Below are 26,623 nucleotides of genomic sequence, written 5' to 3'. Positions count from 1 at the left end.
TATTCTCTCAGCACTGAAAAGGTTATATGCTGTAACTATCCATGAAATTTAATCTCCCCACAAAATGCATTGTTATTAAAAAAATGAGCCTGAGGTATTCCAATGCAATTACACAAGGAACAGCTCACTGCTGAAAAATTGTAATGTCCGAAAACAAGCAAGGAAAGAAAAATACTGGATTGTCAACTGCAGCAGACTGGGATCTCTTTTCCTCATGGACAAGATCCTTTTATCTTTGCTCAGAAGATGAAGTACTTTACTGGAATGATTAAAGGACTAAGGTACTGTTTGACTAGAGCAATGGTGTCAGAATTTAATGCTCTGGGAAACAAAAACCATTCAAATAACACAAAATTCACCCATGGCGTAGGACCAACCACTCCACAGGGTGAAAGAAAGCATTATGCAATGGCTACGTGTTGTTATTATTTCCAAGTTCTTGATTAAATGTCCCAGGAGCAGTATGTTAACACTCCCCAAACTTCTTCACTCCACAAAGACTTCAGACGCTCAGATCTTTTGCCTGTCTTTAAAGGATCTACATGACTGCGTGGCGTTAACCACTGTCACACAGCAGTATTATGCATAAACCCTTAAAAGTACAGTAGAAATATAACCTTCTGGCTTCAATATACCTAAATCTAAATATATCATTATAAGCAAATGAAATATTTTGATAGCTCATATATCCTTTCCCTCCACAATGTCTCTAGGAACCGTTTAATAACAGGGACCTGAAATTCAGTACTCGTGTTAAGCATTCAGCAGCTCTAGTGGCAATGTCAGTGTTTACACAGAAGAATCCCCAAGTCTTTATGTGCTATGCAAGATGTCTTTGCTAGTCTGGGAAAACTGAGGTATGTATGTAATTTTGCTATTAGGAGTAGCCCCGCTGGTAGCGAAGTTAAACGGGCAGATTAATGTCTGAAGGATCAAGGCTGATCTTCCTTAAATGCCTTGATTCCCTGCTGTTAGGTACAGAACATTAATAAATTCAAAGACAAGTTAAAATCCTTTTTAAAAATACCTTTATATTTGCAAATAGAACCATCAAAAAATGGAAACAGGAAGGACCCGGTGAGGTCACCCGGTCCATCTCCTCACGGAAAACCAGAATCAGCTGCAGCTGTGCCACTCCTCGGGACCTCCCTTGGATGACAGAGCTTCCACAACCTCCTAAACGACTTCCCCTGCTTACAACATCCAGTATTTGAAGAGAGGTTTTCTAATGTCTCACTTGAGTGATTCTGCAATTTTCACTCATTACTGCTTGTTTTGGTCACTCTGGGCATTGAGAACAGACTATTACTTTTTGCAACAGCTTTTTATGATTTAAAGTCTTACTGTATCTGACCAGACTTTTTGAAATATTTATTTATAAGGCATGGATTTTTTCTGCCTTTCTCATCCCCATTTTTCTGCACAACACAGCTTGTTATTCCAGCTACTGCACCAACCTTTTTGTTTTTTTTTTCTCCTTCTACCTATCTCCTTTTTCCCTTTGACCTTCTCTTTCAGTGAAAATGATAGTGACAAAGGAAAAGAGAAAAAGAATCCAAAAGTCAAAAGCCTAAAAAGAAAAGGCTGAAAACTTCTGCCAAAAATAATGCAATCTTTTTTCCTTTGAAAATGTTAAACTACAACTATTTTCAGATTTTCTGAAAAAACCAGCAGTAGTTTTCTGCCATCTTAACACACAAGTTGGACAAATGCAGCAACATCTTAAAAATTGTTATAAATATGCTGCTATTTCTACTCAGTGAAAAAATAAAAGAGAGGATACAGCTACAATTATGATGACACATTTGTAATTCTGAAAAGAAAATTGTGTAAGTGTAGGCAGCTTCCATTATACTTCAGTAAACTGAGATGAATGAAAGCACTGATGAAATAATCTTGACTATAATATATGTGTAAAAATCAAAGCAGGAGAATCTCTGTTCACTCACTGCTGCTGAGATGCTCCTATGATGCTTAAAGATATTCTGGCCTGACTGTGTGTCTCATACCTTAGTAGGAACATACAGCAGAATACAGGGACTGACAGGAGAATCTGTGTATTGAAATTAACTGTCCTGATATGGCAAGCAACTGTATCACATAATCCCGTTCACAGGCTGAACAAACCCCATCTTAGAAGTTGTGGGGCTTTTTTAGCTATTTCTACACAGAAGCTCTTCCTGAACCTCTCTCCTCCTATATTAATAACCTGATTTATAAATTTATTAAAATGTCAGTTCTAAATATCTTCATAGCTGTATGTACCAGATGTTTTTACGCCAACACTGTCCTTTCATTCAAATTGTTCTTTTTCCTCACTTGTATCCCCCCACCCCAATATATACAGCCAGCACTTCGCAATGCTCAACAAGCTGAATCTTTAAGTCCCATCTTATGTATCAGTCTTTTCATCTCCCTATCACTTTAGTAGCCCTTTTTATGCATCTTTGGGGTGAAGCACACATTCATGCTGGAAGCCAGGAGAAAGAAAAGCAAGCCCAGAAAGAACTGGCTGTCACTTCTTTCCAGCCACCAGCTCACATGCTCAGCTATAACTGCAATCTTCCCTTCCAACATTTGCTAGCAGTCCTCACACAAATGCTGGTGAAATGAAATAAATGCATTATAATGAATAAACCACCACTGATTGCTAAATGGCCACCTGCATGTATTTATAGGCTACATCTCCTCTGGGCTTTCACTTTGCCAAACTGGATGAGACAAGGGAGTTTCACTTCACTTGCTGTAATGGGCTGTTTCCTGCCATAATCACACTGGCAGCACTTTCTGCCTATGTCCTGGCTGGAGTTAGTCTCTTTTGGTTCAGATGTGATTCTAGAAGAGGTCTCACTGAAGTCTTACCAGATGGAGTTCATATCCCTCTACTGAAACCGTCTCTTCAAGTACTTGCTGGGATTGTTTCTGATATTTTCAGGGCTGTGTGTCTTTGATTATATCAATGGTCACAGGGTTGCCGATACAGCCAAATCTTCCTGTTGAGGTTTTTTCAGCTGACGTCCTCTTAGCATGTAGGAAAAATTCGTTTTATTAGTTTCTGAGTGCATGAACTTGTATTTTTGTACAATTGAATTTCATCCCGCTTCTATTACTAGAGATTTCAAGGTCATCTGATTCTCTTTGTATGATAACCAAATCTCTTCTTTATTGATGCAGCTTTCACACTTCAGATTGTCAGCAAATTTCATTAGCACACTCCTGCCAAGGTCAGAAATTAAAATACTAAATAAGATTAGCTCCCAAATCAGTTTTGGAGGGACTCTATTAATATCTTCACCTTAGCCTAATACTTGCCTTTTCAGTAGCACTTGATCTTGTCTTTCCTCTGGCCAGCTCCTCACTCATAATGCAATTTGGGTAGCAGTCCCACTTTCTCCAGGTAAAGCAGCACTTTCCTCTGTGATATTGTACCAGCAATTTACTGTGTTTGAGGGGGCAGGCATCTCCTGTGCCCATAGAACCTGTTGTCCTACCAAAGAGCCAACTGACCCCTTTGAAAGGAAGTGCCAGGAACCGCAACTTGACTCTCCTGGATGTCCAGCTGCACTCCTGTCCCATGAAACACATGGTAAAATATCACCCCATCTTTGTCAGTGTGGCAGCAAGAGAAATAACTTTTCCCAGACGTCAAAGAAAGCAATCAGCACAGTGTCCCTAGCAGATGGCTACACCTCATCCCGCTCCCATCACAAAGATGTGTGCAGGAAGGGAGGTCAGAGCTGCTGTTTGCTTGGGAGACAGGGCCTTGAACAGGAGATGGGAATATAACTCCTACTCCTCACTTGCTGTGCCTAAATTACTCCCTCAGGGATGTTTCTCTGCACCTTGTAGAAGACCCTGATCCCTCTATTCCTCTCCTTTTCTTGCCAGTAAGACAGAGCACTCTGCCATCACTCACATGCTCACTCATCCTGGCTCTTTCATCTTTAATTCATGGTTATTTTTTTCTGACAGAGATTTATTCAAACAAGAATCAATTGAGTACCAGCTGATAGCCTTCTTTATACAAGGAGCCAGACTGGAGGATCACAACAGTCTCTACACGTTAGCATTAATTTAACCTAAATGACACTTTGTGAGAAAGCCTAGAGTGCCTTCACCTCTTATATTACACACTAAAGACCATATGGAAACTCATTTAAAAGAATGAAGTGCACTGACCTTCTGTCTTATTGCAATGCTTCCAAAGATCATCAAAAGTCAGTACAAAGCCTTCGTGACAGATATATGGAGCATGGTGTATTCTTTTATTGTTACCAACTGAAAGTAATTTTTATCAATTGCACACACATCAAGCACAGATTACACTTTGGCTACAAGTTATTGCTCTGCTTATTGTTATTGTCAGTATTTTGCTGTGTTGGTGCTGACAATATTTTTGAGCAGAAATAAATGTTTTCATTTAAGCGGTGAAGGATAACAACTGCAGTTAGTCCGTACAAGCAATTAAACGAATTAAGCCTGCATTCTGTAGAGTTGCTCATTAATACCATTTATTTAAATTTTATTTCTTTCCATGTGAAAGATGTAGCAGACTCCAACCCTGACGACAGCGTATAGCGATTGCAATGTGTGCCAGAAGAGCAGCACGAAGGCATGAACAGTTTGCATTGTGATAGCTAATAACTAGAGTATGGGCTGAGAAAAACACAGACAATGATAAACATCAACAAGAATCAACTTTAATGGACATTCCTGAGGGCCACAGAAAGATGTCCTTTAGTCCCTAAGACAGTTAGTTTTTAAATAATACCTTTTAAGCTATAAATTCAGTTTCACAAAACATTCAGTAGTATAGTTCATTTACTTAAAAAGAAAATGGAAAACTCTCAAATACATGTAACACTACTGATGTGAGAGAGGGGGAAAGAGAACAGAAACAGGTTTGTGAGTGACTTGGATCATGCACTGGAAATTTTAGAGAGATGGCATTTTGGATTCTCTGCTTGAAGCAGCTATTACATTCTTTCCTCAAGGCTGAGTTAATTTAATGGCAAGGGAGTCCAAAACAATGTCAAATTATGCTTTTTTAAACAACTCAGTATTTATGCATCACCAAATGGTATACAAGTTTGATTTATCTTTCGCTGGTGCAGTCAGGATTTAGCATCAATCCCAGGATTCATCCTTTTCCCCAGTTTAAAATAGTTTCCTAATCCAACATGGAGAGTTGGGAGACAAAAATAAATGGAGCGCAATACTTGCTGCTCTGTTCTTGATAGCCCACTGGGTTTTTTTGAACACTACTGCTTAAAGCGTGTGAAGGATTTCTCAAGGATAGAAATGTGTTAAATACTGTGGGTCCCTTCTCCTTTTGTTGTCAGTAAATCGGCTTTCAATAATCTCAGAGGTAAAGAAAATGCAAGAGAAGCATGCACCCCAACATGCTGCATGGGAAAAATCAAACACTTTATGCCAAGTAAATGGTGCGAGCCTCTCATGTAGTTAAAAGGATGAAGGAAAACATCTGGACTCGGTGAAGCTCATCTTCCAAAAACGGAGACCAGGAAGTGACTACCGGGGAACATAACAAAGAAAAGAAAGATGTGTGCACCCAGATTTCCCTCAAATTTAACAAACACTACAATGATAGCAAGTGCAGTGACAGCAGCAGCGCCTGCCAGCTCCCCAGCACAGACCAGCACCTGCAAACAAAAGCCGTAACACTAAGCATGAAAGTGGCTTGATGGAGGACAGCTCATTTCAATAATACTCCAGTTAAGCCCCCACATTCTACCTCCAGGCTCTTGTGGATGGATATATGCCTATGCTGCAGCTGGGAGATGCGGCTGATCTCCATGGCCAAGAGCGATTTAATCGAATAGTGGTGCTGATGCAATGATTATGCAGCTAGCCTGAGCATATCAATCTGTGCGACAACCACATGTCCGATGGCAGCATTGCTGGAATCACAAACAAGTGATATGACCTTCTTTAAAGAAAATCCCAGTGTCCTTCATCAGCAATTGGAAGAAAACGCAAAAATATACAGGACCTGATGTCGAAGATTTACTCCACGAGGGAGAGAAGGGTGGGATTCAGCTACAGATGAGACACTTACACATAGATATGGCAACACAGATGTCTCTGTGTGAGCTGCATAGGCTCCCAGTATGTCATTGACAACACAGACAACACAGGTGGAGGCATTTAGTGGGCTATCCATCTCAGTCTCAAAGAGACACCTACATATGATTAACTGGACTGTCCCCAGCTTGCAGTCTGTACCATCTATTTTAACTGGTTAGAGGAGATATTTTCTGATGACAGTGCATTCTGATGTAGAAAGGATTTACTTTTGCTCTGATCTTCTGGATGTAGTTGTCTTACATCAGGATTTGGAAAATCAGTATCTGGAGATGGAGCTCCTCCAAGGATATGGGGATGCTGCCCTGAGCTGCTACACAGCTATTCTGTATAAATCTGAACTGAATGACCCTCCTGATGGTGTGAGGGGCATCCCAGAGTCTCTGTGTGGATGAGAACTCATACTTTAAAGAAGCAAGAAGAGGAAGAGCTCCAGATACAGGAGGCAGCAGTGTTTTCCTAAAGATCCTTTAACTTGACCATGGGATAGACCTGGCCTAGAGGCTATACCTGGGTTCTAGGCAGTGTTTTTATACAGTAAAATAAGAGTACCAAGGACCAAACTCAAGCACTGGGTCCCTGATTAGCTCAATTTACTAACTCTATTTTTTGGCTATTCCAAAGAGTTGCCTCCAACACAGACCTGCTACAGAGGGAGCTAGTCCCCATTGCCAGTTCACACTACTTGAATTCTGAGTCAGGAATCAATCTCTGCCTCTGTTTTGCTTACAATTGTGTCAACCTCCCAGACCCCTGCAGCTCACTTAATCTACAGCCAGAAATGCTGATTGCCCAGTGACCAAACATCAGGCCCTTGGCCACAAGAATCGCATCTGAACAACTCATGAGCTATGTGCATTTAAGAGCTAGTTGTAAGCCATGGTCTATATGGCGTTGTTGAGTCTATGAAAGGGTTTGCTTTTAAGATGAAGTAGTCATTGCTTAAGCGTGTTCAAATGCTGCATCATCCCTTCATTCGCTGTAGTGTATTATCAGCATTTTCTTTCTCCACTGGAAAAACACATGGAGTGTCACTCTGAATTGTAAATTCTCCCATGAAAAGGGAAAGGAATGCATTATATATACTGTGATAAATCCTGCAGCCTGCTTGTCTTTCTCACTTGCAGAGCAGCTTTAAAGAATTGTTAACACAAAGTAAGAACGTTGTACCTGTCAGTGACATTCTGAGTTAAGTCATCAAGGACACAGAGATGATTAAGGCTGAATAAACATTTAAAGCTTTCAGGATTAATACTTCTCTGTCTCACTATACCTTACAAGCACACAGCCATAGAGTCTCAGCTAGGAGGGAGATGGAAATTTTCCTAATTCTGATGTTATTAGGAATACCTACTGCTTAGTTTATTCATTTGCACAGAAAGTAACAGGTGCAGAGGCAAAATACACAGTAGGGGCAAAGTGACAAGGCAGATGCCTAAAATAATTCATAGCAAATCTCTGCAAGTAAGAGTGCATAGTTGCATAACATCACCTCTGGTAGTCTTGAAAGGGAAGAGAACCTCTCAAAACAGTCTCTGCAGATTTGCACTGGAGTTTATAGTTGTGTCAATAAAAATATCCTGGATCAAGAGCATCAGCTGTGTCAGGGAGTTGTAAAATGGTCATCACAGACACCTGAACTTCATTTGTCACTAGGAAGACATCATCACCCAGTGCAATCAGTGCAGTTTTATTTCTTTGATCTAACTTTGAACTACGTAGCTCCAATGCTTGGTTTTTTGTTTTACATGGAATCTGGAGCACAGGATGGAAAAACTCAGTATTTAGGATAGCGTTTGTCTCCACCACAGCAGAAAGATCAGTCACATGTGAGATTTTTACCCCCAAAGGAACACAGCAATTATTCACAGTCAGAAGCTAGTGTAAGCAGCGAGAACAGCCTCCCTAGACAATACTGTGAGAATAAGCGAAGAATCCTTCCTCTGCATTCTGTGCAGTCACAGTTCAAGACCTTCTCATCAAAATACTAATGTTTTATCATTAAAAGCATTCTAGATAAAGCAAAGGTACACCACCACTAATTTCAATTTATAGATGAGAACTGGAGCACAGAAAGTTTATCTTTACCTCCTTACAAAATGAGCCACCAAGAACCTTGATTCCCAGCGTATTTGCTACTCAGTGTGCCTCAGTGTTCCTATCTTATCACAAGAAATGTCATCAGGCAATAAAGAGTCCTCTGTACCAGCATGAGGAAGATCACAACACCCATCTGATTGCTGGTCAGATGCAAAGGACAAGTTTAAAATTAGGTAATACTAATGTTGACAAAGATTAAGAGAAAAAATGGAAGAGTTGAACTTAAAACATAGTATTTGTCCTATGAGCCCATTTCCACCAAGCTACATCTTTTATTAAAACAGAGTTATAAAGGACTCATACACTGAGTCCTACATGATGGGCCTATATGAGTCCCTATGAATCCACTATACATATGCTATACAGTTAATCATACACAGGTACTTGCCTTTGAGACTTTAGAGTAAAAATAATAATAATAATTGGTGTTAATTAGCTTCACTCAATGACTCTTCTACAAAAGTTTCAAGCTGGACTCACAAGATCTCTTTATGCCAATCTGAATTTTATGAAGAGCACTCATCCATACGCCTGTAGACTCATTTAACTAAATAAGTCTTCCTATTGTCACTGTCTTATCTTTGGAATTTATGGCTGTACATGTAACAAAATACAAGAAATGATGTTACTAAATTTAATGTAACTGGGAGAAGAAGAGATAAAAATATCTATTCGCAGATGTTCTCAAATAGCAGACATAAGATGATTCTTGCTTTCATTTAGCTTCCATTAGCTACTGACTCTGGAAACTAATAGGAGGCAGTACACAGCTGAAACATTTTTCAATGCCCAGCAATATTTCATAAGGATCCTTCTCACAGTGCTGCAATGCTAAAAGAGTTTTGAGTTGTCTGACAGGAAATCAGAAATCATTGTCCAGAGCTCTAACAAAGGAGCAAATGGTGAGAGGTTACAGTCAGTCATTAACTCCTCCTTAGAAGAGGAGGTAGAAAGTCTCAGTGAGGCCATTTTAAAAATGTTCTGAGCCACAGACTTTCACCACCTTTTTAATAGACAACTATGTGGCTGTACATATGCCACTCCAACTGCCACCTTTATTTTTCTTTCTATAATGTTGCTTTCATCCCTTAGAGAAGTTACATATGTCTTTGCTCTGTCCTGAAAAATACTTCATTATTTTTTTCTCATACTTGTGGACAACAATTATTGTCCTCATGTCCTTTGATCATCCAAATATGAACATTTAGTTTAATCCTCTGATTTTCTGCAAATTCACCTTGGAATCATAGAATCATTAAGTTTGGAAAGACCTCTAGGGTCATCAAGTCCAAACGTCAGACCAACACTACCATGTCTCCTAAACCATGCCCTGAAGTGCCATGTCTACATGGCTTTTAAATACCTCCAGGGATGGTGACTCTAACACCTCTCTGGGCAGCCTCTTCCAATGACTGACTATTCTTTCAGGAAAGAAATTCTTCCTAATATCCAGTCTAAACCTGCCCTGATGCATCCTGAAGCCATTTCCTCTCGTTCTAGCGCTAGTGGCTTGGGAGAAGAGACCAACACCCACCTTGCTATAACCTCCCTCCCTTCAGGTAGTTGTAGAGAGCGATAGGGTCTTCTCTCAGCCTCCTCTTCTCCACACTAAACAACCCCAGTTCCCTCAGCCGCTCCTCAGAAGACTTGTGCTTGAGACCCTTCACCAGATTTGTTGCCCTTCTCTGGACATGCTCCAGCAACTCAGTGTCCCGTTTGTAGTGAGGGGCCCAAAACTGAACACAGTATCGTAGGAGCGGCCTCACCAGTGCCGAGTACAGGGGCACAATCACTTCCCTACTCCTGCTGGCCACACTATTCCTGATACAAGCCAGGATGCTCTTGGCCTTCTTGGCCACCTGAGCACACTGATGGCTCATGTTCAGCCACCTGTCAACCAGCACACCCAGTTCCTTCCCTGCCAGGCAGCTCTCCCGCCACTCCTCCCCAGCCTCTAGTGTTGCATGGGGGTTGTTGTGGCCAAAGTGCAGGACTCAGTACTTGGCCTTGTTGAACCTCATACAATGGGCCTCAGCCCATCGATCCAGCCTGTCCAGGTCCCTCTGTAGAGCTGTAGAGCCTTCGTACCCTCAATCAGATCAACACTCCCACCCAACTTCGTGTAGTCTGCAAACTTTCTGAGGATGCACTCAATCCCCTCATCCAGATCATTGGTAAAGCTATTAAACGAGTCTGGCCCCAACACTGATCCCTGGGGAACCCCCTTGTGACTGGCCACCAACTGGATTTAGCTCCGTGCACCGCAAATCTCTGGGCTCAACCATCCAGACATTTTTTTACCCAGCAAAGAGTACACCCATCCAAGCCACGAGCCGCCAGCTTCTGTAGGAGGATACTGTGGGGGACAGTATCAAAGGCTTTGCTAAAGTCCAGGTAGACAACATCCACAGCCTTTCCCTCATCTACTAGGCATGTCACCTGGTCATAGAAGGAGGTCAGGTTGGTCAGGCAGGACCTGCCTTTCCTGAAAGGACCTTCCCAGTCCTTATTGTTTTCTCTCTGTTCCTCTGGATTTACAGCCCATGGGGGCTGCTGTGAAGAAAGGGTTGGAGGAATCCTGTGTAAGGGCTGCCCTCCTCCTCTTGAGGGCTGTCTTCAGGCTGAGGCTCCTGCCTTCAGTCCCCACCTGAGCTACAGCACAGTGGCATCACAGCCATGCCCATGCCTGATCACGGACCCAGCTGGTTCAGACCAGGACCCTGGCCAACAGGCCAACTTATGGCTTGACCCAGACCTGCCTCATCACTATGGGCTTGCCTGCTGATCACTGAGCTGGGTCTGGCCCTCGTTATAGTTTCCAAACCTAATCCTCACCCTGACTTAGTGATGTGTTTTCCTGCCTTGAGCTCAGACCTGCCGCATCACGATGGAGTTGTTTCTGGACTTTACTAATTACATACGCTGCACAGTAACGAGAGAGGGTTGGAAGGATGGATAAGCATTATCTGTCAAAATTTTATGAAATTCTGCTTAATATTTTGACCTATATGTTGACTGAGTACAGTTTAAAGGCAAACTATCAGCATAGTTTCTGCATAACTATAAGCTGCTCAACTTTTTCAGCTCTGAAATTAAGCTAATTGTTATAGCACTCCTGTGGTTTCCTCCAATTGCTGTAGGAAGCTAAAAAAAAAACACCTTTAACATTTTTTTGAAATTAATCCCTTCAGAAAAAGAATATAAATTAAAATAATTGCAATGGACATGACAGCCTTTCAGAAACAATGGATTTGTTATTAATCAACTGAAAAAACACATGCAGAATTCTTTAATGGGTGTAAACTATATATCAGAGTAGGTGGGATAAAAGGGTCCAGCTTGGACTTCATTTTGTTCCTCTGTATTTTTTTTACCCATCCTGAGCTATTGAACATCTTGCAAAAAACAATCTTTGATTGCTTGGCAGATTTGAAGACTCTTCATCTCTGGTCTTTAAAAATAATGGTCCAAGCATTAGAGCTCCTGGGACCCCAAGCTGCTCCATTTTTATGAAGACAGATGTACCCAGGTCTAAATATTCCAGCCAGACCATTATGTGTAGAAGCTACAGCATCTTTTCCCTCCTTCTCTTAATATAAAAGTTTCTCTATTTGGTTCCAATCGCGGATGTAATACAGCCTACCTAAATAAACCAGGACATACAAATTGTTCAAGCTAAGATTAAAAAGTTTGACAGTTTCACACTATGACAACTACAAGGAAATGAAACCTCTTCTACTTTTCTTTCAACAACTAATGTCAAGAATGAAAGAGTTCTTTTTGCCATACCCTGCTTTATTGAGAATTTATCTACAACCACTTCTGCAGAGAGTCTGATTATAGTAATGTTTGCAGTTGAACATACAGAGTGGCAGGTGATTCTCTTAACAATAGCATTAATTTATAACTGAGAGCTTGAAAGATACAGAATAATCAGATAGAGTTCTACAATACCAAGAAAAATTAAAAGTATTATGGCAGAACAGCTCCTGCAAGTGAATGCACAAAGCAAGCATGGATGGGCAACGAGGATGCTCAGACAATGAGAGAAAAACAAGTGGAAAATACCTTGCAGAATTTCCTTACTTCTATTCATCAATAAATTAAAAAAAAAAATTAAGACACAATGGTAATTAGTTGCTTGCCTCACAAGACATTAAGGATATTGAAGTAATTCTTACTTTCATATTATTAAAGCTAGGATATGAGTCTGCTGACATTTAAAATAAGATTTCTAAGATTTACAGCTCCCAAGCATGGGTACCTCAGGGATATCTCTTTGTTTCTGTCTTTTGTACATATATATGTAGCACAGGTACCTCCACTTGTTGGGTTAGTGTGATGTGCTGAGAGTTAGAACTGCAGGGAGAGCTCTATGCCCAGAGGATGCATTGCTCCATCTCCACCTTCCACAGCACTTACCAAATGTGCTTCGTCCCACAGCAAGACTAGAGAGTTCCTCCTAGATTAACATCTGAGCAATTCAAAAACAAGATGTGGCTCAGTCTTAGGATCAGAAATCCTAACATAAAGTAATACTTTCAAACCCCAGCTTTCTCAGGTATTGTGAAATTCTAGCGTGGAGGTCCATAGATGTCTCCCATTCATTTCTCATCAGCTTGATCTTATTGGCATTACAAGCATGGCTTCGTAAGTGTCTAAATTTGTTTGTTCAGTTATTGTGATTTCTAAGATGCATTCAGTTCCTGGTATGGAAACAGGTAGAAATGTTGCACATTTAATTTAAACAAATCCTGACAGCACTAATAAACCAATCCAAATGATGCCATAATTTATCAAAATCAGTTAGACAATTAGAGCTTGCTCCAGTCAGAAATGAAAAACTACTTTTAATCTATTAAGACATCAAGGTAATATTAAAACCCCATCGCAATCTACCCCACAAAACAATGCACAGAGAAGGCTGGGACACCAGTTTATAGCTTTTGGTTTTTTTTTTTAAAAAGTGTGAGGCCTTCCACATTCAAATATTACAAACAAGCACTGATCAATAAACACAAACTCTCCCTTTATTTGCTATTACAGACAGGCTATTGCAGATACATTTGCTGGGTACCCTTTCTTTTGCAGGTGCAAAATGCTTAGTCTACAAGCAAAGCAGGTAGCAGTATTTCAGATTGTGATTCTTTTTCTTTTTCAAGACTGTTAAGACATTATTTGCCATTACATTTAAATTGTAGCTGTTTGAGCCACTGTGAGTATGAACTGCACTGAAGTGGCATATTCCCAAGCCAGCATGGAATAATTTGTGGCTAAATCTCAAAAATAGTCCAGTAAACAAATTTCAAGTGATAATTTCCTCAGAGATGAAGATACAGGTGAAAACATTATATTACAGTGCTAAATTGCACATGTAACAGCAAAAATATCCTACTAAAGAGGTAGTTGGAACCATCTTAAGTATCGGTACACTTATGGCTTTTGAGGAAGACCAAGCAGGGGTTGAGAGGCAGTGCTTTCTCCAAATTAATCTTTCTGAGTTGTGATGTTTTAAAAGATTGCCAGGGGACAGGATACTTTCTTCTGGCTGAACATTTCACTCACAAACCCCATACACCCTAGGTAGCAGGGTGACTTGGTTCACTAGCCATTTCTTTCTAGCAGCTGAGATCCACAGAACTAAGAAAATACTGAAACCTATTCTAAAGCAGCTTTTTGAATTCTCTCAGATTTGGATTTGAAGATTTCTTTCTGCTGTAGAACAGTTGATGAACCACTGCTCTGACAACTCCATCTTTAGGATGCCAAGATTATTTTCTTTTTTATTTTGGAGACCCAAAACGTGCCTTTGATGCCCTTCATGAGACAATGCAAATGCACCCACAGCAAAACAGGTCACAACAGCAGCTTTGAAAGCCAGCACAGGACAAAACAACCTGTATTAATCTGCCTTTCATGCAACTGGCAATTAGCCACTCCATGCTTCTACAGCTCTTCCACCTAAAATGAATATAATTGCTATAGAAGAAGGAGAATAATTTGACTTTCTAATTCTAAAGTACTAGTACAGCTTCTAAAATAACCACATACACAGAGAGAAAATAATATCTAGCCATCATTGGGTATCCTCAGACACCTTTGGCCCAGTTTCCTTTAATAGCAGGTAAGCTAAATATGCACTCTCCTAATACCCATTAGTCATGACACAAAGGAAACAACTAAATAAATGCTAGGTGACAAACTGCAAATACTCTTCAAAAAGACCAAACACACAAAGACAGTATTGTAAGTGAGAGTATCTGGGACTTCTACTAATTGGATTTTCAGCAATGCATGGATATGCTCTATACATTTACAGAAATAACAGTGAGGAACACCAACACTGTGGTTTTGTCTTTTTAACATTTCTTTTGCCACGTACATATAGGAATCTGTTCTTTGTTTTGCAGTACGCTTTTTCTCACTCCGCACTGTAAAATACAAATGCTCATCTAAACATAAAAAAGATCATTGAATTAAATGTAAACAGAGAAATAGCAGCAAAATTTCTATCAGAATATATTATCTGCAATAAACCTTGCAGAGCTCTATGAAGGCACAAAGTTACTAAGCCATACATTTACTTAGTTTTATCCAAGTCTGTTGGGAAAGACATCCATGGGAGAATATTAATGGAAGGTTGCAATCGTATGGGGAAATGCAAGAGTTTTTAAAAAGAGAAAAGAAGTGATAAGGAAGAGTAAATAGTTTTACTGCCAAGCTAAACATGTGGGTGCTCGCAATATCTCTGCAACTCAACAACTTTAGTTATAATCTTGAGGAGGAAGCAGTATGCAAGGTGGTGAATTTGCTGAGAACACAGAATTATTTAAGTTACACAAAATGTCTGAGAATGGAGAGGAATTCCAGGAGGATCTAATCAAAGTGGGTGATTGGGCAACATGACAGTAGATAAATTTTAATGAAGGCAGCCACAAGGCAATGCTTAGTAGGTGAAACTGTTCCCTTTAACTTTATACTTACTGTTTAGCCAGCACATGCTCTAGCAATGATGATAACATTGTCTACATTTTTCCCAGTGTGATAAGAAAGGTCATTGAAGAAACAGTTTTTCTATGTGAGTATTGTTTATTTTTTTTCTCTTCTCAGTGTCTGCTGTCAATTTGTTCAGTGTCTGTGATTCATGTGAAAGAGTAGTTCAGCTTTTCAGGAGGAAAGCAGGGAAGAACAAAACTCCTGAGAATGTAAAAAGTTTAAGAGACACCCCCTTTTTTCAGCTTTCTAAAATGTGTGGAAGGAACAGGATTGTGGAGAATAAAACATTAGTTGGTGGCAATTAGGTGATTCCAAACTCATGTGAAAGAAAAAGTCTTATCATCAATGGAGCTAATGCAGCCTGGTGCCTTGTGCCTGTGTTCTGGTTGGACCCTCTGGCATCTAAGAGGGCTGGTGTTTTTAATGAAGGTTTCTGCTGATTGGGACACTTCCATTGCTGTTCTCCCATGAGGATTTCCTGCTATTAAAGATGATGAGCTCATTTTGCAGGCTTTCCCACAGTAAGAGCATCAGTAAGTTCTTGCCTCTCGGATGAGGTAAATTCCTCAAAATTTGTAACAGTTTATGCCTGACATTTCTCTGGCTCTGATAAGTTTGCTTGGATCTGGCCAACAGCAGTGCCACTGGTTTTGGCAATAGGACACACAAGGGCAAGATGAGACAGACCGCAGGGTCAGAGCATAACTCTTCCCAGACCTGAGCAATTCTGGTTCCTCAAGACCAGTCCAAAATGCATTACCCCCCAAAATGCTGGTCAGACATGTCAGCAAGCTACAGCCCCTTTCTATGGGGAAAATGGCCACAGATGTATCCCCAGGGCTGCTTGTAGTGACAAGATTGACAGATTTACCTCAACAACAAGAAGTAACAATGACTTCACCCTTGCTGGGGCTGGACATGGGCTGCTGTATAGCAGGGCATGCACGACTGCCACAGAGTAGGTAGTCTTGCAGATAGCCCTGCTGGCAGAGGTAGTAGATACCAGAAAACCTACTAGGGCTGATCCTGCTTTCGCTTTCCAAACCCAACAGTTTAGTCACTGGTATATTGATTTCAGCTGTATGAAGCACATGTTCCTGCTTCAGCTGGATACGCTGCAGTTCAGGTACAAATGAGAAATCCCCCTTTCAGGAAATAGGAAGGAGCCTTTGGCTCTGCATCATTAGCCGTATCACAGGTAAAAGAGCAGAAGCCATGCTCTGCTGCTCCGACACTGCAGAGAACAGCAGCTATAGCAAGTGACAATACCTGACCATGCCTGTGCTTTGTGTAGAGGAAAGCACAGGGTATATGGTAAGGCCATCGGTTACTCTATGGAGAAGAGGAAGAAAGCTGCCCACTGGGAACATCCCAAGAGGTATCATCATCCTAAAGGACAGAAGGAGCTGTGGCTCTGCCTGCCCCACAAGTGCCTTTTCACTAGGGTGAGGTTTGCGGAGCAGAACGAGAGGTGCAGACCTGAATTCAACAGCCCTGGTATCCTTCCCTGCAGATTTGCCTCCAACGACAACCAAGCTACTACCAGCCCCTATCAACAAGGGGCCTTGCTGGGGTCCAGCACATTCAGTGAGAAGATCCTAATTTTTAGAAATACAGCTGAAATATGGGCATTTCCTCCAACATTCTCTGGTGATTTTATATGACTTTGTGAGTGTTAGTTAGAATGGAGGACCCAGTGCGCTGCAAAAAGTTCCTGCCCTGGCCACCTGTAGCATAAAAGAAAAGATCCAGGAACAAATAAAATAAGAAAGGGAGTACAAGAAAAGATGCGTTATCAAATACTAACTATTTGCATCAATCAGAGCTTGGGGACATTAAAACAGAAAAAGGAAATAAAAAAACAACCACCAAACCAGGTTAGATATGGAATCACTGAGCCCTGCACTAATAGAAGTGCTACTGGATAAATGTTATGTTATCCATTCTAGCATCTGACATAGTACTACACAATACTCAAACCATGGGGTATCACTATAAAGTCCTGTAGTTTTTTCTCAGGTATAGCCTCAAACCAGCTTCAAGAGTAAGGTTAACCTGAGAATACTAATTTGCCCTTGCCCCAGGACATACAACTTATAGAAGCTCTGTAGACTACAAATCTGTAATTGGTATAATCATGTTTTATATTAAAAAAGTATGAATGGGAAATTATATGATCAGGATTCACTTCACTTAGAGAACATGGTAGCTCCTTAGTAGAGCAACCTACACCTGAAGGCACTCATAAAGAAAGGGTTACACAGCGAGGGTAAATGCAACTGCACCACAGCCAATAGGATTTTGAAGAAAAGATATCAGTGGGAAATAGTAAGGCTTTCAAAAACACTTATTTCATAATAAATATTACATTACTTACATTTCCTCAGATGAATTTTCTTGGTGTCTGTGCAAACATTTTCAGTCATTAATGGAAGTAAAGAGACAACACGAAATACAGCAAATAACAGAATCTCAAGGATTTCATGCATGAAAAATCCATCGCAGGAAGAAGCAGCTATCATGATTTTCGCCCCTTATTTTCTGTTTCCTAACTCAAAAATACCATGCTGCTGTCTGGCATCCCTGAACTCTGTGTTACCATTTTCATTCTCGTTAAACATGCATCTAGGAAGTAATCTGCCTAGCAACCAGCACAAACATATTGCACCAGAAGAAAAGAAAGGTTACTTGACAAGCAAACTTGGCTAGAAGCCAGCTAAGAGACCCAAAGGCACCTCAGTCAAATGTCCTTGCTTTCTGAATAAACTATAAATTAATAAGAGGAACAGCAGGGACAGACTAAGTCAACAGTGATCTCGGGGCATACCCATGCAGGTGAACCATTACCCATGCATGCTGTTATTATGGCATATAGACAGAATAAACGAGAAATAGTTGGTTCCTCATGCAAATTTTCCACTGTGTAATCTATGTAGCTAAAACAAATAGTTTGGCCTCCTGGCCCTGAGAAGCCACTGCAGCACTGTCCCACAGCAGCAGAAGTGGGTGCCAAGCACCTTCACCAAGAAGGTACCAGGTTGCCCTGACATGGTCAGATGCACATGGCACATGCTAAATGAGATTAATAATTTATGGCTTTAAAAAAAACATTCCCATGGCTGTGTGAGCAACGGAATGCCATTGCATTTGGGCTTTCTGAATAAAAGTAATGCAATAGAAGTGAAGGACCAGGTTTTACAGAGCCAGACAGAGGAAAAGGAGAAGGGACTGACGGTACTGATGGAGCTTCTCGCTTCCTTTGAAACCACAGAGATACTCAGTGTTTGAGGATGTGGCCTCAAATCCTTCCAAAGCCATCCATGTACTACCTCAGCATAGCTCTCACACTTTGCTTGCAGCCTGTCCACAGGGTGAACGTTGTGAGGTAGGCAAAAACATCTCCCCAGCAAGCAGCTGCTCTAGCCAAGCATGTCCACCCAGCCCACCACAGCATGTTGTTGGGCTTAATGAGAAATCATGTCCCTGTGCATGTTTTCCCACTGAATCCATGCCCAGGACCTGTGAGGTCTTGGCCATTTTTTGCTGCCCATCTTCTAGGGGAGGAGGCAATGGAATAAAAAAATGTAGGAAACCTTCACTGCAGCAGGGAGGTGTGAGAGGACATCCTCCAGCTACTCCTCAGGCCAGCCACTGACAACATACTCTCAGGATTTTATTCACACCATCTTGGAAGACCCAGGAGCTTGTATGGCATCACTTTGAGAAACAAATGCATAAAAACTCTCCCAAGAACTGATGAGATACACACTCACTCTACAAAATACAGCTGAAGAGGCTGGGGTATCTCTGAATCAAAATTAATTGGCAATGATGCAGCATACTCAGAATAAAAAAAAAAATCTTTTGGATTCCATTCTGACAAAAGATCAAGTCAGTAATGACTCCTACAAGGCAGAAACATCTAGGAAGTCATTGAGATAGGCTCCAAATGGATCAATAGCATGTAAGGCAGAGCATATGCCCTGCTAGAGTGAAAACACATGCCTTAAAGGACAAATGACTCATGAAGAATTGGTTAAGCGGCATACACAGTGTGCAGGTACAGAAATGCAGGACACTGCTACTACAGGCAACTGCCTGGGGAGAGATCACAGCCCAGTATCATCATCTGTACATGGGGAAAAAAAGAGAACAAAAAATAGCAGGGTTGGGGGTGGCAGAATTGTGATCCAGTTCCTGAATATATTAAAATAGAAAATACAAAATGTTGTATTCCAGGGACTCTTCATATTCACAGAAATAATCTTTCCATTAATCTGCACTTGATTACAGTGACTGTATTCATAACAAGAATAGATGCATCTCTGATGTGACATGTAGCACAAAAATTAAAAGACTCAGCCTTAAAGCACATCCAGCTAAAGATGGAGGACAAATCATGGAGTGAACTACACATCATCCATGATGATACATAGAAAGTTAACAGTGACGGAGTGGAAAGCAGCCAGATCAAAAGCAACCAACGTCCATAGTGCATCTTTAAAGATAAGAGATGGCATCAGAATTTGAGGTACGAAAGGATCATAGCTGACTCAATATAGAGTAACAGTTCAGTAAATATATCTGTATTAGTCACTTGCTTTCTCTGTACAAGATGAAAGAAAACAGGAATCAAAACCCTCAAATTATAGAGACAACTTACCAGGCAAAAATGCGTTTTTTCTGTTCCAAGCCAGCCAGAGACCACCGCCAGGAAATCAAGCCTTTCACACCCTCCCACTAGGAAGCAGACACACAAGTTATTTTGGATGTACTTCATTTTTCAAATGATCCTTACGAAAATTTCACAATCATTGCTTAAAACAGACATGAAACCCTGGCCATGAGGTAACGGTAAATCCTACCTGTTGTATCATAGAGCTGGAAGAGAGAAATGGGGCAGATTCACATGCCTCCCTTGGGTTTGGTGTGCGTAGACTCATGGCAGATGCACATGGCCTTTTAGGCTGCCACACTGCCAGCACTCTGGGAGGTAAGGCAGGCTGGGAGACCTAAAATCAGCAGCTACTTCTGGATGAGGCATATAGCTCTGCAGGCTTCTCTGACCACACTGAACCAGTTCCCATTAGCTAGTGCCATGTGTAGCTCACACATAGAGCGCACTGCAAGTACCAGAGTCTGCATATCTGAATTCCTGAATCCCTGAGATGTCCACAGGTGTTCAAATGTCATCTTAATGCATCTGAGACATCTGCATGGCACTGCAGACATTGCATGGGCAATGCAAGGCTGGGGAGATCCCCTGGGCTCTTGAAGGCAGCACCATAAAGCTACAGTTACACAATGAATCCCCCCTCCCCAGCATCTTCTTTGTACAACCAGCCAGGCACTATCCTTCACTTTGTGTTCAATACAGTGCATCTAATTTGTGAGAGGAGTCTTTCTTTGGACAAAAAAACCCCTGCAAAATCTCAAGTGGCAGAATGAAAAGGTATGTTTATTCCCAGATGGGAATAAACTGTCCCTCAGTCAAGGCCACCCTATCCAAACAAGTCACTTCCCAACCAGGCTTTCTCAGACAATACTTAGACAGACCAGACAAGAGCTGAACCTTCCAACCTCATTTTATGGGATAAACAAGTCATTTTAATGCCTCTGACAACTCCATGCTTCATCAAGTGTGTGAGCAGCATCCTGTCCCTGGCACTTACAGAGAGACCTCCAAGGCACCAGAGGTTCATATTTTGTTTACGGTGCTTCTAAGGACAGACCTTGGTGCTACAGAGGTCCTGTTTATATTTCAGCTGCTTTGGAGGTTAAAAAGTAACATGGAAACTTTTAATGCCCCTTGTGCTGGAGCAAGCTGCCCGCTCTTGCAAGGGGAGCGCCTGCACTTGCATTTATTCTGACCGCACTATGACTAACTTCAGAGGGTGTATGGAGGAGGTGACTGTCTCTGAACAAAGAAAAACCCATGAGCGAACTGCGCCAGCCCAATTAATCAAGAGAACCCTGTTCTACCTCTGTTTTCTGAGTTAGACCCTAGGAAAAGGTGAGTTTATCTGTATGCAAATATGCTCACAGTTTCACTCCACTTTTTTATCCATAAGAATTCTTCACCCTACAGTGCAGTTATTTGCAAATTAGCTTAAAGGGCTCATTCACTACTTATATGAAAAGAAAAAAGGTTTCTTTGCTCTTGACAAAAGAAATATATTTAATACTGGATGACAATGCATGATTTTTGTGCTAAGCAAGGTGACTCAGTGCCCTCTGATAAGACTTTCAGCTCCAGAGATTGCAAGATTTACATGATGGTGAGGACTGCTGGACTGGCCTGTAGTCAAAGGAGAACCTCAAGTGTCATACCCACAGTGGGATGGGAGGAGGATAATGGGATGTCTTTTCAGAGGAGGAAGTATGCAATGGAAGTATTCGGGGCAGGTACCCTTATTACGGCTGTACCTTACAGCCACTCGCAACAGGCAAATGCAAACCATGGTGGGTTTTCCAAGGTCTACCTGCAGTGCCATGACCCAGTCCAGCATGGCCAGCTGCAGTGGGGACCTGGAAAAGAGCATTTTGCTTCTCTAAACATCATCCTTATTCACCATGCAGTCTTCAGTACATGATAATTAGCAGCTGCCACTGGTTATGCTGCTTCTAGAAAGGATCATCTTCCATCTGCTGATGAAGTAAGCCCAAAATTCCTATTACCTTGTAAAGCCAGTCCTCCTTCAGCTGTTTAGGCAATCAATATCCCAATACTGCAAAGGTTGCTCCCGGGGTGATGTTCCCTCTTTCACCTTCCCCAGCGGCAGCTTGGGACGCTTGCTTGGCATGAAAGCATCAGTGCAAAAAGGACCCAGGGATGGGGGTGGCATGTTGGGTCCCAAAGTGTGCATGAAGCAAGTGAACTGGGTAGTGGTGTGAATAATGGAACAGCTTTTTAAGCAAACAGCAACAGTTTTGGGAACTGACAAATCCCCTGCAGTGCTGCCTCAGGCATGTGGTGCTGCTGTGCAGTGCACCTCCCAGAAACGTTCTGACAGGATGCTTGAAATTAAATTGATGACTGATCAGTCCAAGTGGCTGGACTATCATATGTAAAACCAAGCAGTAAGTTAGACCTTTTTTTGCATTCTTTCATTTTAACTATCAAAGGTACCATTTGAAACGTAGAGAAGAAATATTTAAAACTATAGTCTCTCTAAAGATAACTAGTTTAGAGGCAAGATGTTAAAATATTGACAGCTTCTAATCTGCTAATAAATATACACATATTTTTGCCAGTAATAGATAATTTTTAACAGCTTAATACAGTCTTTTTAATGATGATTATGATTGTTGCATTCATAGCACTAAGTACATCTCTACTGCTTCAGGGGAGGTAATTGGTAGGCATTGCATCATTTCATATATAATAATTTCTTCCTCAGTCCCTGGAACAGAAATAATTCATAGGTAAGAGTATTGCTGGGCCATACCAGGGGGTCATAGCTACTGTTACATGATAAAACATTCAGAGGCTGCAACTACCCTGAAATGCAATTTAAATCATGGTAAGGCCACCATTGTACCTCAAAGGAAGGAAAAGCACTCGCTTTCTTTTGTAGTATATAGATCTGCATTTAAAGAAGCTATTGTTTGAGTTCAAAACTTACAGGAAATCTGCAGTCTACCTCTTTGTCACAGTATCTGATACCACAGAAAGTTTCAGCATACAAATTTCCCAGTAACTATGATACATTGAGAAGATCTTTTAATGGCAAGGCTCACCACCGCAGTGTGCAACACAGGGCCATGCCCCTGCTGCAGAGCTTCTGGCTGGAGAGCACCACTTGCTTAGGTTGCAAACAAGGCTCATCAGCACTTGCCAAGTCCTAGGTAGGTTTACAGTGTTCAAAAATCATTTGGATTAATAAAATCTAAATCAACTCCCTCACATGGCAGTGCAGAGCACAATTGGGTCACTAGGTCTCCAGTGTCTGGATTCTTAAGTCGTTATAAGTGCATGTTTAAGAGATTAAGTAGTGCTATCCTAAGGATTCAGAAGTATTTTAAATGCTGAGATATTTATCAGGTCAAATATATATATCTCTCTCAATTGTTTCAGTGATGGATTAAACACATGCAAAATCTTTCCCTAATGTAGCTTCAGCTACTGTTCAAAATGAGGTAGTCTATCAAATGCATTTAGGACAATGAAAAAAAAAATCCATGTGTGGAAATGGGACCAAAGGCTTTATTCAGAATCCTTTGAAGAAATGCCCTCTGTGTTTTTTAATCAGCAGTGGGCTGGTACAAGTGCTGCATGTTCATAAAGCTATATTAGTATGCCCTTTCTTGCAGTGGGGTCCCTCTGGCATTGGATAGGTTAAGCAATTGCTGGTATTAAATTAGCACACTGACTTCCACTGGTAAGAAAGTTCATGATTCTTAAATTACAGATAAACTATTCCAACAGAGCCAAGGAGAAAATTAATAAATATACTCTTAGAAAAAAAAACAAAACAAACAAAAAAGTAAACACATCTGAGCAATTGCAATGATATGATGTATAGATCAGCTGAATAATGATTAGGATATTTTTAAACTGGATAGATAAGAACGTGTTTACCCAGTGTAGCTGAGCTGAGCTGACTGTGTTTCGGCAAACAGCATATAGCTAAGGAAAAAGCTGAACATTTTAATGTACTCACTGCTGCACAATAATTAAGGAGAAATATATTTGCTGCAATTGCAGCTCATGCTGGGCAACTTCTCCTACAACCTTATTTTAAAGCTACTTGTATTTCTACTTTATTGGGTTGGTAAAGCGAGCTTGGTTGGAGCAAGAAAAATATGCCAGCTCTTCTTTTTTAAAATGCTTTGGTTTTCTTCACTAATCCATCACTAAAAGGCACAAACAAATCCACTCTGAATATAGCTTAAAGAGAACTTGGATACACACCTCCATTTATGGAAAGTTTTGAAGGTGGCAGGGAAGAGGATAAAACACATTAAAAACAGTTGTGCCCTCAGCCTGTGAGAGACCAGAGCCTGTACGAGTTCAGATGGGTTAAAGCCATACCAAGAGCAGTCAGCACATAAATACAAGAGGCATTACTACTTCTCACCCTTTGCAAGAAAAAGGATCACTTCCTGGGGTCAGTCCAGACTTTTTAGTGATGCTACGTGGCACATTTTATTAAGGAAAGGTTTACGCATAGTGCATTTGCCAAGGGAGACCATCCTTCACAGGAACAGAGTGCCTGGCCAGGGAGCTGTGGTCTTGGGTCCTCTTCCTGACTCTGCTGTTTCCTTGATGGGTAGCCTTGGGCAAATCATGTCAGCTCTGAAAGGTTTAATTTCCCTGTCCTTGTAGGAGATCAGTGATTGACTTCTATTATGAAAAGTTTTACGAAGTGGGGTTTATATTAGCTCTCTATAACTAGTCCAGGTCTGGAAACCACATTCAGACAAAGTAGAAGTAGGGCAAAGATGAGGAATAGAAAATGATCAGAGGGGTTTGAAAGTGTGGCCTGGGAAGAAGCTGAAGCACTTGTATTGATTCATTTCTACAGAAGGGAAATGAGATGAGACATAACAACAGTCTTCAAATATGTATTAGGCAAAAACAATCCTTTGCATGTGTATTGGGCAGAAACAAGTCTTTACATCCTTTGCAGATAGAACAAGAGAAACAGGTATAAACTCCCTTGACAGCCATCAGGTTAGACCTAATGAATTATTTTCAAAAAGTAAAAAATTAATAAGCTTCCTAGGCAAACTCCATCTTTTAAATATGTTATAAACAACAGTAGAAGAAAAATCTGCCCCAGATCATGCAAGTATAGCTGATCATGCTTCAAGACAAGGACATCTCATCATGCTTCCCTGTTCTCAACGTTCCTATGTCTCTGATCTCCCTGAGAAAGCTTTGTGAAATATCTTCTATATATTAATTTTAATTTCTTAATTGAAAAAGTATCTGTTATCAAATACGGTCCTTTGTGGTTGCATTCTGGCTATATAGACTTCTACTTGTGCACCAGAATTTAATACACATTAGGACCACATTTCTAGTTCCACGTTTTGTGGTCCATATGAAAGTGCCTTTAATCTTTAACTTCCCTCTTCACTATTCTTTTATTAGCTTCTTCTAATTTCCCTGCAGTTCACATGACACAGTTCTCTCCTTTCCCAGTGTTAACAGGGAGGCAGCTCAGCTGCTGGTTTTATAAAAAGTCACCCACAGAATTAACTGAGCTCTAAGAAACTGCTTCATAAATTTGGATACTTTGATATGATAAATGCCAAAGCCAGATTTACAGAGATGAAAGACTATATGCACTTCACTGCTGAGACACCTCCATGCAAGTTCTCCCTCAGCTCAGGACGTCTGGAGGGGACATGGTTGTGTCACATAAAGGCAAAAATGTTCCTAAAATTTTCCCCAAGGAAACAGAGCTTTGTTCGACTGGATATGAGCACAAGTGGCTAAATGTGACATTCATGTCAAAACACTTCAAACACGGTTCTGAAGAATTATCATGGTCTACCCAACATAGTTTAGGGAAATGGTCCCTTCCAGCACATTGTTTCCCACAGCTGGTGGTCATTTTCCCTGATGTGCTCCTAGGAAGCTCATCTCTGACCGACCAAGTCCAGAGGGCTGGAAGCACATGGTGTCCAAATATCCCACACAAACCTTCTTCCAATATGCTTTGAGATGGCTCATGTGAGAAATGTGGCACATTGACACATTCCTCACTTCTGCTTTCCACAAAGCAGCGATAGCAACACTAGCCTGCCACCCAAGAGTTTTCTGAAAGAAAACCAACTGATGTACACAATATTCACCAACACCTTTCAGCAGAAACATCTTTAGAAGTATCAATAGGTTATCCTGCACTTAAAGCCAATAAATTGACTGAACAGGTTTGTCCACTGAAAATAAAGGTTTCTGAGTCTAGCTACATCATGCAACACAGCAAGGATGAAATCTGTCGCCACGCTCCATCACTTCAGCAGGCAATAAATTGCACGGCAATTTCTACAGAATCAGTGGAGCTGGCACTAACACCACCATGTGGAGAAGCTCTCCATACTTCAAGTAACCAGAGTTCTTTATGCGGGGGCAAAAAAAGTACCCTTGAAGTGGCTTCTAATCTACGGTGGTGGTGGGAGGAGAGTCACAAAAGTGAGATATTTGCAAATGTAGGTTATTTATTGTCTGTTGTTGCAGGAGTTCCCACTTGCAATCACAGGGGAAACACCTTGTTCCCAAATCCCCGAATGATATGGATTCTGAGCTGGTGCTGCAACACAGCCTGCTGGAGACCTCTCCTTCTAAGGTATGTAGCACTGAGTAGTCCCCATGAAGTCAGTTAAAGAAATCATTTATGTTAATGAGTCCAAGCAATCCTTAAGCCCTTAATTACTCCCTGTACTTCTACTGTTTAATTCCTGTGTACCG

General features: G+C 41.0%; 1 protein-coding gene across 2 annotated transcripts in view; it reads right to left on the bottom strand.

Moving 5' to 3' along the window:
- Positions 1 to 26,623, bottom strand: part of MTUS2 (microtubule associated scaffold protein 2) — a 343,082-nt gene that overhangs the window by 161,043 nt on the left and 155,416 nt on the right. The gene's annotated exons all lie outside the window — the stretch shown is intronic.

Source organism: Phalacrocorax aristotelis, chromosome 1 (assembly GCF_949628215.1).
Source record: "Phalacrocorax aristotelis chromosome 1, bGulAri2.1, whole genome shotgun sequence".
NCBI classification, from domain to species: Eukaryota; Metazoa; Chordata; class Aves; order Suliformes; family Phalacrocoracidae; genus Phalacrocorax; species Phalacrocorax aristotelis.
The sequence above is the reverse complement of the archived record's forward strand: the minus strand, read 5'-3'. Positions and strand labels throughout refer to the sequence as shown.